At 39.3% G+C, this 12,144-nt stretch overlaps 1 protein-coding gene and 1 pseudogene across 3 annotated transcripts in view; one reads left to right on the top strand and one right to left on the bottom strand.

Moving 5' to 3' along the window:
* The window catches only part of Clvs2 (clavesin 2), a 95,187-nt gene that overhangs the window by 33,857 nt on the left and 49,186 nt on the right, over positions 1 to 12,144 (top strand). The gene's annotated exons all lie outside the window — the stretch shown is intronic.
* Positions 7,611 to 7,751, bottom strand: LOC116895092 (annotated as a pseudogene).

Raw genomic sequence — 12,144 nt, 5'->3', positions numbered from 1 at the left:
CTCATTGTAAGCCATCTTCTGCACGCACTTTCCAGTGACTTTGCTCAGTTTCATTCATTGACCTCGTAAGTTGGCAAACTTGAAGGATCACAGTCATAGATCCCACAAGCCAGATTTAGAAGCAGTACGCATGTTGTCTTTGGCATTCTCTTTGCTGTAACTGAAATAGTGGATGCTCACTGTTGCAAAAGAAGAAGCAAGGCATCCCTGTGACAGTGCTGAACAGTGGAGTAACTCTGGTGACTCTTCACTCATCCCTTTAAGGAAAGTGTTGCTTATGTTTCATGAAAGGAAGAAATAAAAATTAGATTTTTTAAAGGAACTTTAATTTCTATATTTAAGTACAAAGGAGTAAATACATTATTCCTACAATCCACCCATGTCTTGATTACCATTTTGTACCTAACTAGCTTTGCATAATTTGTAGGCAATTTCTACTTTTCTATGTTAGCACAGTATGTCTTTGTAAATTTGATCTCCAAATGATAATACTTCCTAACATTTTAAGTACAAAAGTATAAGAAGTAAATCAACCAAATTCTCTCCTCTCTTTGTGGTACACATGTGTGTTATTGTGGGTGTGTTTACAATGGAGGCCAAAGGTTGATGCTGGTTCCTTTTTCCACAGCTTTCCATTTTGTTTTATAAACAAAGCTGTCTCATTGAATCTGGAACACATCAATGGCAGGGCGGTTAGTCAATGAGCTTCAGTGATGCACTTAGTTTTATACTCTCAGAGCTGAAGTTTTTAATGCCTGTCACCATACCAGGCTTGTAGATGCATCTTGGAGGTCTCAACTTGGGTCCTCATGCTTGGGCAGCAGGCACAACTATTTCCCCAGAGATACTCAATACTAAATATTTATTTTTGAATTTTTTATCTCCTGGGAACTTAATTAAAATCTTTTGAAATGTCAATTAAAATGCTATTAATTTTAAGTTATTTAGTTTTCTACATTTTTAAGATTGTTTCCAGAAAACTCTAAATTTTAAAGATTGTTCCAGAAAAATTGTATTCTTGGTTCTAGAGAACTGGAACAAATTTCATAGAAGGTATAGGGAGAAAAAGAAAATGAGTCTGGAAGACCTTTGGACCTGTAGACAAATTTGAGAGTCAGAAAGATGACAGAGTAGCCTTTATTATGTCTAAAGGTCAGAGAAAGCTGGATAAAAAGAAGAGTATAGTACAAGATACAATCTGTGCCCAGGACTGACAGAAGAGAAAACATGAACCAGTCTAAGACAGAGACTGGAGAAAGGAAGGAGAGGTCCAGAGGCAGTTTTTTTTTTTTTTTGTTGTTGTTGTTTTTGTTTGTATGTTGTTGTTTTTGTTTTTGTTTTATTTTATCTTTTTTCAAATAAATATCCTGTATTAAAGAAAAATTGGTTAAGTCCCCAAACTGCGTGTTGTTACATTGTATATACAATAAGAAAGGAGAGTGCCACAACTGGGTGAACAAGTACTTAACTCTGAAGTCAGGAGTTTGAAATGTAAAGAAAAGCAGCAGCTACAGTGCAGAAAGGCTGCACTAAGGAGCAGAAATCGACAATCAAAACAGTGATTGGAGATTTTATAGTATTGCTATAAATACCTGCTTAGTGTTTTCCTTATACTTTTAATACTTGAGAGAGTGAATTGAGCATATTTAGGTATATAAATTTGTGAGAGATTCATTTATAGTATGCTGTTGACAATCCACTTAATGCCATGGTGGGAAAGCCATCTGTAAAGCCAAGAACAGTTTATTCTATCTTTTATTCAGTCTTTTAATTTATTTGAATTTCAGTCTTTATTTCTCTTTAATCTTAAACATCAATTTATTTTATATTTTAAACTTCTTAAATTGAAAACATATTCTTCTCTTATATAGTACACCCCACCCTCATTTCCTCGTCAGAAACAGTTTAATTGGGGCTGGCTTACAGGTTCAGAGGCTCAGTCCATTATCATCAAGGTGGGAGCATGGCAGCATTGCAGCATCCAGGCAGGCATGGTGCAGGAGGAGCCGATTCTACATCTTTGCCCAAAGGAAGTCAGGAACAGACTGAGCATCCCCAGGCAGCTAGGAGGAGGGTCTCCAAGCCCACCCCCACAGTGACACACTTCCTCCAACAAGGCCAAACCTTCTAATGGTGCCACTCCCTTGGCCAAGTATATGCAAACCATCACATTCCACACCCTGGCCTCTATAGGCTTGTTTAAACACATGAGTCAATGGAGGCCATATTTAAACTTAGCATAATAAAAAGGTATGTTTAGTTCAACTTCCAAAGTCCCCATAGCAGTATCAACAATGTTAAATCAATCTATAGCAGTATCAACAATGTTAAAAGTCCAAACTTCAAAGTCTCTTCCAATATCCATATAATCACTTAACTGAATTAAGACAGGCAACCAGCTGGGCAAACTTCAAACTCTGCCATCTCCATGTCTGATGTCAAAGTGGTCTTTATATCTTCAACTCCTTTTCTATCTTTTTTTGACTACAACAAACTTCTTTCTCTTGAGCTGGTTCCACTCCCTGTTAGCAGCTTTCCTCAGCAGATAACCCGTTACTCTGGCATCTTTAACATCTCTGGGTCTCCAAGGCAGCTTCAATGTAACACTTTGTTTCAATTTCTGGGATCCACACATGCTCCTCCAAAAGGGCTGGCTTCACTTCTCCAGCTCTGCCCTCTGTAGCAGTTTAACTTCAGGTTGATCTACACTACACTGTTGCTGTTGTTCTTGGTGATCACCCCATGGTACTGGGGTCTTCAATACATTGGGGTCTTCTGTTGCATCGAGGCTTCACCAATAGCCTCTCACAGGCTCTCTTCATGGTGCCAAGCCTCAACTCCTTTGCCTGACCCCTTCAGTCCTGGGCCATCAATTGCAATTGAAGGTGCACCTTCACCAATGGCCTTCCACAGCCTCTCACAGTGCTCAGCCTCAGATGCTCTTTATGACCTCTTCATGCCTTCAAAACCAGTACCACCTGGGTGACTCTTACACATTACCAAGTCCAGCTGAAAGAACCTAGCTTGAGTCTCAGGATGGCGCACCCCAGGAAACACCGATCCCGGATGAGCCCCCAAATGAAAGATCCCACGCAGAGAGAGACCCTTACTCAAGTCTCGGGAAATCGTGAACCCCAGACACAGAGAGACCATTTTGGGTGTAATAAGCAAAGGCGAGGTTTATTACGGAGACCTATTACAGAGATCTCTGGGCTGACACGTATCCCACGTAGGAGACAGAGGAGTCGACCCGGACTTTTAGAAGCAAGGGGTTTTTATAGGGTGAGGAACAGGGGGATGGGGAGAGTCGGCTCGGCTATAAGTGATTGGCTCATTCAAACATAGCAGTGAGATTACAGCACAGCAGAATAGTACGTGCTGACTGGGGCATTCAGGATTTTAGAAGCTAGGGGCTTATCAGGGTTTGAAGGACATCTGGTTAAAGTGTGACTCTGAGTAAGCTGGGGGACGTGCCCTCCTGTCAAATGGTTTACGAGTCAATCCCGATAACTCGGGCTGGTTCCTGCATTCCTTTTCTTTATCTTTATGGTCTGTTAGTCCAGGCGGGGCTGCCTGGACTTGCTTTTCACAGTGTTTAGCCCTGAGTCTGTGAATTTTGAAATTTACTCTTTTAATTTATATTTTTAAACCTTAAATCTGTATAATTTTCCTTTCACAGCCACAGCACGAGGTACAACCTTGGCATCTCTGGAACACAGCTCTCAAAAAACACTTCCTAGAAGATTTCACCTCACTGATGCTGATCTTTTTCTTAGCTCCAGCTAACCAGCATCAATTGTCCCAGTAGTCTCCTTCTCCTCTTGAATATAAAGCCAGAGACGCATGGCTGAAGCTGCTGAGTTCTCGTGCTTGCAGGAGCTGGAATGTGACCCCTTGTTGTATTACATTTTTTTTTTTTTTTCAGAGCTGGGGACCGAACCCAGGGCCTTTGCTTGCTAGGCAAGCGCTCTACCACTGAGCTAAATCCCAACCCTGTATTACATTTTTATTTCCTTTACTGCCTAAAAGCTTCACTGTCCTGGATCTTGCTTTGTAGATTGACCTTGAATTTAAATTTTAATACCTGTCTCCTGGGATTAAAGATTTAAGTTTTTCTTCACCTAGAATTTACCCTGTTCCAGGCTCACCTTGAACTCAGAGATCTGCTTGTCTTTGTCTCCTGGGATTAAATGTTTCTACTAAATGGCCCAGAGCTAATTTAGCTGGGTGGGATCTTGCCCCAAGGTCATTACTCCCTTAATTCAATTTAATATCCTTGAACACAGGATTCAGCTCCATTTCACTTCCTGGTGTGCCTTTAATGCTTGAACTATATATTTTGTATTTTTCCTTTTTCAACTTCCCTTTTTTCATTAAAATGCTCCTCATGAGACTTAACCAGAGAACAAAATCTATGATGGGCATTTCTGAGATTTCCTTTGTCAATGTAATTAATCTGAGTCTTTTCACCTTATCCTCAGGCTTACTCTTTAGACAAGGGTAAAAAGCAGCCACATTCTTCATCAAAATACCACAAAAGCAGTCTTTATAGCATATATTGAAACTCTTCTCCTCTGAAACCTCTTGAGCCAGGCCTGCGCAATTCAAATCACTCTCAGTAACAAAGACTTCCGCATTCCTACTAAGATAGCCCATTAAGTCCCCATTTAAAGCATTCTACTGCTTTCCAAATCCAAAGTCCCCAAATTCACATTCTTCCAAACAAAAGCATGGTCAGGCCTATCACAGCAATACTCCAGTCCCTGGTAACACCTTCTGTCTTAGGGTCTTATTGCTATGAACAGACACTATGACCAACGTGAGTTTTATAAAGGACAACATTTAATTGGGGCTGGCTTACAAGTTAGAGGCTTAGTCCATTATCATCAAGGTGGGAGCATGGCAGTATCCAGGCAGGCATGGTGTAGAAGGAGTTGAGTTCTACATCTTTGCCTGAAGGAAGCCAGGAACAGACTGAGCATCCCCAGGCAGCTAGGAGGAGGGTCTCCAAGCCCACCCCCCACAGTGACACATTTCCTCCAACAAGGTCACACCTTCTAATAGTGCCACTCCCTAGGTCACGCATACGCAAACCATCACAGATGGTTTGAATCTTTGCAGCCCAATTTGGCCTCCAAGTCACTACATAGCACAGGCTGGTTCAGACTAGTGCCAATGTATGTTTCTCCCAAGTGCTATATTTACAGGCTTGAGCCGCCTGTCTGACTGTGTGTGCAAAGATGTAGGTTGATGTCTATATGCAGGTGAGGGGAGGGCTGGCACAAGTTAGGTCAAGGCCATGCTTATACAATAAAAAAGAATAAGGCGGGGGACAAAGTTTTCATAAGGCAGGAGAGATGGAGAAGGAAGAAGAATCAAGATGGAGATGGAGAAAGATGACCCAGGTCTGGGTGGTCTTGAATTGACAAAGTAGTTGGGATGGATTTCTGTAGGCAAATTTATCTTATTTAGGTGGGTGATTTACATCCTTATCAATTGGTTGTCAGTTTATTGTGTGGATGTATTGTGCACTGAGAATTTAACATTTAAATCTGATTATTGGGTTGTAGTTTGTTGAGTCTTGATTTTAATGGGTTGTTGGGAGTTTATACCACAACTATAAGGGGGGAGATGTTGGGAAAGTAAACAGAGCAGTGTCAGAGAGTTATGAGAGTTACCCGATAGGCCCAGGGGATAGATGCTGGGTACTCATGCAGAGTTCACAGTAAGAGAGCTGTGAGTGAGGGCTGGGTGGTTTGGCTCCTGAATGTGAATGCGAATGCCTGGGTCAGAGTACTTGGAGGCAGTGTGAGCTGCTGAGATAAATTAGTGCTAGTTCCAATGGCCGAAGGGAGCTGGAACTAGCAAGAGCAGGATCATGATCGAAAGGGTATGTGCGGGAACTGGTCATGCTTTTTTTATTTTTTACCAAAACACAAAGATATATATTTTTGTGGCTATATGTGTTTCTTATGCTTTTTCTTAAGCACCTTTTCTTGTTTGCTTTTTTGTTATATTCTGATTTTTATACTACAGATCCTGCTTTGTTGTCCTACCAGAGACAGAAAGGGTATGGATCTAGATGGGAGTTTAATGTGAGAGAATCTGGGAGGGGAAGGGAGAAGAAAAACTTTAATTGGAATATATTGTATGAAAAAGACCTATTCTCAAATATATATATATATATATATATATATATATATATGTGTGTGTGTGTGTGTGTGTGTATAAATATTTATACATATATGTGTATATACATTTATACATATATGTGTGTATATATTTATACATATATAGGCATATATATAATTCAAAAATTAAATATGCCCACAAACATATGTTCAAATGTATTTCCCTTTGAAATCAGTATTTCATAGTTGTCATATATGTGTTGCCTCTAAGAAGAAGCCTGTCTATAAAAAAAGTCTAGCTTCTCTACTAACCCTTAGGGCCTTTCTTCATGTCTCCTTCTGAATGTGAATCTTTCTCCACATCCTCTACATAAATTAAATTGATGAATTCATGAGCTAGTTAAGGAAACAATTTCATTGTTCTTTCCTTTTGTCTTTGACTCCTTTTTAATGCTTCTGCACCTTGGATTTCATATTTGTGTTTACAATCTTCTGTGCTGTCTACCATAATGATTATGTGTCATAATTATAGACATTTTATTAAACATAGCCAATTTAGATAATTGAAGATATACATGTAATTATAAAATAATATAGAAAGTATATCATCTCTTTCAGTAGTAACGTCATATACATCTATTTTGCAGTGCCACAAAAGGAACTGTAAGCAAAGTCAAATAGGTAATGCTTATTTTTCTGACTCTTAATAGTAAGATGATGATGATAAGGATGAAGAAGTTGATGTTTTCTGATAAGCATGACATTTTAGGGTACATTTCCTCATGGGGTGAAATATGAAATGTACTCATTCTCAAAATTTTAAGAGACATAATGTACTCATTCTCAAAATTTTAGGAGACATATTAAAAATTCTTGATAAATAAATCTGACCAGATTGAACTCATACTCTAAAGCTGAAAATACCATTGTCATTTGAGATAGGCAGTAATGTTGGTAAATGGGCTACTTTAGCAGATAATTTTGGTAAACTTGCAGCCCTCCTTAAGAGGGACAAGGGAAGCTTACATTCACAATATAGGGTCCCAGTGTGGATACCCAGAGCCCATGTAAAAATGAAGGCATAATGCCTGGAAAGTTGGAGCTTAAGATGTGAAGAAAATAGGATCCAGGGCCTTTCTGAGTAATCATTGAACTGCAAATTCAGTGAGAGACCTTGTCTCAAAAAGTAAGTTGAATGGGACCGAGTTGTGGCTCAGTGTGTAAGAGAACTCACTGTTCAGACTTGAGGACCTGCGTTAATATCTTTAGCACCCATGGAAAACGTGAGGCATGTTTACACACACCTATAAGTTTAGTTATGTGGAGCAAGGAGTTAAGAGACAGTGGAGGCAAGAACCCTCTTGTACTTGCTGGCCTGCAGCTTATCTGAGAAAATCATGAACTCCATGTTCATTGTGAGATCCTTGAAAAAAAAAGAGATGGTTATAAGGGACATTTGATGACCTCCTCTGTCATGTTCAGATGTGTGCATATGCACATATACCAACACACATATTCATGTACGCACACACACTAATCCACACAATGAAGTGAAAACCGATTGAAAAAGGTATGCTTTTGATACTACACTTGATCTTAGCCAAAAGGCCGAGAAGCGATAGGTATGCTTTTGAAATCTGGCCTCAACATAGCTAGCGCTCATGTGTGCTTCCTTCACATGCTCACACAAAACACTTTTATACACAAATTACATTTATACACAGAAAAATATAGATGAGAAGACAAAATGGTTACATATTCAACAAAACAAAATTAACAAGGGAAAGACAGTGAATTCAATAAATGTTTGAATACCATGCTTCAATCTTAACCTGGACCAGTCTTCAGACTCCAAATCCATAAAGTAAAAAGTTCATATTTCCACCCAGAAGTACAAAAGAATGGTTTCGTTGTTTTTTAAATTTTTTGATAGGGATCTTATTTAACCCAGACTAGCCTTATACTTGTTCTATAGCCTAGAGTGACTTTTGCTCCTCCTGTTTCCATGTCCTCTGTGTTGTAATTGAAGCATTTACATAATCATACCCAGTTTTTCTGGTTTTGGAGATCCAACTTTTTGCCTTGTATATGCCAAAGAGATTCAATACAATCTAATTGATACTTCCATTTTTATGTAGACCCACTGCCATTTATTTGGATCAGAGTACACTGGAATAAGGGAGTTACAAAGCCATTTCAAGGACATTTGAACATGGGTGCCAAGGGAACATTCGTATCTGGGAACATAGAACACCTTAATTGACATTCTCCATCTACATTTAGATTAGGAATTTATAGGGACAAGAAAATTGAATAAAAAAGGGGGGACATATCTGAAAGTTGACTCGTGATATGTGGTATGTTCACTTGATCTTGGAGCTCATTTCACTTGTCTTTGGGGAAATATATAGCAAGAAGTAAAGTCTTTGAGACCACTAACTTTAGTGAAAGCTGAGTTGTGTACAACATTCTTTTCAAAATTCCAATGTGGAATTAAAGAAAAAGAAAATAGCACTGGGGTTGCTATTATGGAAGGGATGAGTTTGTTATGCAAAACAAGTGGTGGCACGAATGGCTGGATATATGTGGGTCCTCAGATTTCTTTCTATTATCCAAAGAGTTATTCCTCCAGTAGCCAGATAAATATTAATCAGTGCTGCTAGGTTAATCTAGGTTCTTTCAACAGTCATAGTCAGAGGGAACTTTCTCAGAGGTTATATTCCTAGGGAGTCTACAAGAACAAATACAAATTCATTGCTCCTCCATTCTGAGCAGCCCTGAAGGAACCCTACCTGGAGAATTTTGTGGGATTGGTGAGGCCTTTGTTGTATCCATTAGATCTCTCTCTCTCTCTCTCTCTCTCTCTCTCTCTCTCTCTCTCTCTCCTCCCCTCTCCTTAGATGTTTCCCTTGCTCTTTTAAAAAATTATTTATCTATTTACACCCCAAATACTGCCCCTCTTCTTAGTCCCATCTCAAAGGGTTCCTTTTCCTGCCCCACCCCCTTTCACCTCTGAGAGGGATATGCATATTCACCTTCCCTGGTGCATCATGTCTCTGCAGGATTAGGTATATCCTCTCCCACTGAGGTCAGATAAGGCAGCACTCTGCTGCATGTGTGCCTAAGGTCTTGGACCAGCCTATGTATCCTCTTTGGTTGGTAGCTCGTTCTCTGGCAGCTCCCAGGGATCCAGATTAGTTTACATTGTTGATCTCTCTATGAGGGTATCATTCCCTTCTTTTCTCTCAATTCTCCTAACTCTTTCATAGGGATCCTTGATCTCCATTCAATGTTTAGTTGTGGTTATCTGCATCTGTCTCAGTTATCTGTTGGCTAGAGCCCCTGAGAATAGCCATCCTAGGTTTCTGTCTGCAAGCACAGCATGGCATTGTAATAGTGTCAGGGATTGGTGCCAGTCCATGGGATGAGTCTCAAGCTGGTTTTGTCATTGGTCGGCTATTCAGTCTCTGCTCCATCTTTTTCCCTATATTTCCTTTAATTATGATGAGTTCTGTTCTTGAGATGTAATAGATGTTCTTTTCATGTCAAGGATCTTGACTGAAGAATTTATAGATAATAAGGGAAATGTTAAATATAGTGTTAGGTGGAATAAGGCATATGTGACATAAATGAATGTGAAACAATGCCATGTTTATGTTGCTAATATGAGAGAAAGGAGAGGGGGAGAGGGAGAGGGAGAGGGAGGAAGGAAGGAGAGAGAGAGAGGAGAGAGAGAGAGAGAGAGAGAGAGAGAGAGAGAGAGAGATCAATGCAAAAAGTAACAGTAAGACATCAGAGTAGCGATGATGAAATCTTATCTTTTCTGCTTTTTCTTAAGATGCTTCTTAGCCATTAGATATTCCTCAGTTGAGAATTCTTTGTTTGGATCTGTACCCCATTTTTAAAGAGGATTATTTGTATCTCTGGAGTCTAACTTCTTCAGTTCTTGTTATATTAGATATTAGCCCTCTATCGGATGTTGGTCACTGTTTTGTCCTATTGACAGTGTCTTTTGCCTTTCAGAAGCTTTGCAATTTTATGAAAAACAAATTTTTCCATTTGTTGTTTCTTGATCTTAAAGCATAAGTCATTGGTGTTCTGTTCAGGAAATTTTCCCCTGTGCCTATGTGTTTGAGGCTTTTCTCCACTTTCTTTTCTTTTAGTTTCAGTGTATCTGGTTTTATGTGGAGATTGTTAATCCACTTGGACTTGAGGTCTGTACAAGAAGATAAGAATGGGTCAATTTGCAATCTTCCACATGCTGACTTCCCATTCAACCAGCACTATTTGTTGAAAATGCTGTCTGTTTTCCATAGGATAGTTTTAGTTAGCTCCTTTATCAAAGATCAAGTGACCATAGGTATGTGGGTTCATTTCTATGTCTTCAATTTTATTCCATTGATCTACTTGCCTGTCTCTGTACAAGTACCATGTAGTTTTTATTACCATTGCTCTGTAATACAGCTTGAGGTCTGGGATGGTGATTCCTCCAGAAGTTCTTATATTGTTGAAAATAGTTTTCACTCTCCTGTGGTTTTTTTTGTTTTGTTTTTGGTTTTTTTTTTTTTTTTTTTTTTTTTTGCTTTTCCAAATGAATCTGCAAATTGCTCTTTCTAATTCTATGAAAAATTGAGTTGGAATTTTGATGGAGCTATACCAATCCTAGTCATAACACCCAAAGGATGCTTTAACATATAATAAGAACACATGCTCTACTATGTTCATAGCAACCTTATTTATAATAGCCAGAAGCTGGAAAGAACCCAGATGTTCCTCAATAGAGGAATGGATACAGAGAAATGGTACATTTACATTTACACTATGGAGTACTAATCAGCTATTAAAACAATGACTACATGAAATTGTTAGGCAAATGAATGAAACTAGAAAATATCATACTGAGTGACGTAACCCAGTCACTAAAAAACACACTTAGTATGCAATCACTGATAAGTGGATATTAGCCCAAAAGCTTGGAATACCTAAGAAAAAGTTCACAAATCTTATGAAGCTCAAGAAGAAGGAAGACCAAAATGTGGATGCTTCATTCCTTCTTAGAAGGGAAAACAAAAATATTCATAGGAGGAAATACAGGGACAAACAGTGGAGCAGGAACTGAAGAAAAGGTCATCCAGAGACTGCCCCACATGGGGATCCCTGCCATATGCAGCCACCAAAACCAGTTAATATTGCTGATGCCAAGAAGTGCTTACTGACCAGAGCCAGATATGGGTGTCTCCTGAGAGACTCTGCCAGAGTCCTACTGATACAGATGAGGATGGTTGCAGCTAACCATTGGACTGAACAAGGGGACCCCAATGGAGGAGTTAGAGAAAAGACTGAAGGAGCAGAAGAGGTTTGCAACACCATAGGAAGAGCAACAATATCAACCAAGCAGACCCCACCAGAGCTCCTAGTGACTAAACTACCAACCAATGAATATACATCGAAGGACTCATAACTCTAGCCACATATGTGACGGAGGATGGCATTGTCCAGCATCAATGGGAAGAAAAGCCTTTGGTCCTGTGAAGGCTAGTTTCCTCAGTGTAGGGTAATGCAAGGGCATTGAGGTTGGAATGGGTGGGTGGGAATGGGACCATCCTTATAGAAGCAGGGAGATGGGGGTAGGAATAATATTTAAAATGTAAATACCTAACGTATCCAAGAAAAATAAAATTATTAAAGAAAGAAAAGTTTGTTTCTAATTAAAAATAGTATTAGCATAATTTGATGAGTCAGTAAAATGAAGACTGCTGCAGCTGCTCATCTTACGGCTATTTTTGCTGGGTTGGGGAAGTCACTGTTATCATCATAGGGGCTAGTGTCCAGGCTCACAGCCCAAAGGAAAGTCATTACAAGATCTAGAGAAGCATGGTCAGCAAAAATCCAAATATATATTAGGGGTAAAAAAAAGCACACATCTTTTCGAAAACTTAATTTTGAAGCCACCAGACATATATCAAATGCCAATATTATTCTAATATTATATTCAGCATATGCTAAGCAGCCT

The sequence above is a fragment of the Rattus rattus genome, chromosome 2 (genome assembly GCF_011064425.1).
Source record: "Rattus rattus isolate New Zealand chromosome 2, Rrattus_CSIRO_v1, whole genome shotgun sequence".
In the NCBI taxonomy this organism is placed as follows: Eukaryota; Metazoa; Chordata; class Mammalia; order Rodentia; family Muridae; genus Rattus; species Rattus rattus.
The sequence above is the reverse complement of the archived record's forward strand: the minus strand, read 5'-3'. Positions and strand labels throughout refer to the sequence as shown.